Here is an 837-nt window from a genome sequence, read left to right as displayed (position 1 = left end):
CCTAACCCTAAATCTAATCCTCACACTAAACCTAACCCTCACCCCACCCTCACCCTAACCCTAACAACAACCCTAACCCTAACTCTAATCCTAACCCTCACCCTCACCCTAAAGCTAACCCTAACCATAAAAATCACCCTATTCCTAAGCCTAATCCTGACACTCATCCTCACCCTCACCCTAACCCTAACATTAACCCTAACCCTAACCCTAACACTCACCCTAACCCTAATCCTAACCCCACCCCTCAGCCTAATCCTCATCTTAAACCTAAACCTAAACCTGAACCTCACCGAACCCTAAAGATCACCCTAACACTAACCCTCACCCTCATCCTCACCCTCAGCCTACCCCTACCCCTAACCCTAAATCTAAACCTAAATCTCACCCTCATCCTAATGATAAACCAAGCACTAACAATAACCCTATTTCTAACCCTAATCCTAAACCTCATCCTCACCCTCACCCTCACCCTAACCCTAACCCTAACTCTCAAGCTAACCCTAATCCTAATCCCACCTCTCAGCCTAATCCTAATCCTAAACCTAAACCTAAACCTCACCCTAAACCTAAAGATCACCCTAACCCTAACCCTCACCCTCAGCCTACCCCTAAACCTAATCCTAATCCCAACCCTAAACCTCACCCTCACCCTAAACCTAATCCTCACCGTCACCCTCACCCTCACCCTAACCGTATCCCTAAGCCTCACCCTTACCTTAACCCTGACCATAACACTCACCCTAACACATACCCTCAGCCTAACCCTAACCCTAACTCTCACCTTAACCCTAACCCACTCCCTAAACCTCACTCTTACCCTAAACCTCACCCTAA

This window comes from Dipodomys ordii, unplaced genomic scaffold (genome assembly GCF_000151885.1).
Source record: "Dipodomys ordii isolate 6190 unplaced genomic scaffold, Dord_2.0 Scaffold121, whole genome shotgun sequence".
NCBI classification, from domain to species: domain Eukaryota; kingdom Metazoa; phylum Chordata; class Mammalia; order Rodentia; family Heteromyidae; genus Dipodomys; species Dipodomys ordii.
Note: the sequence above shows the minus strand (reverse complement) of the source record.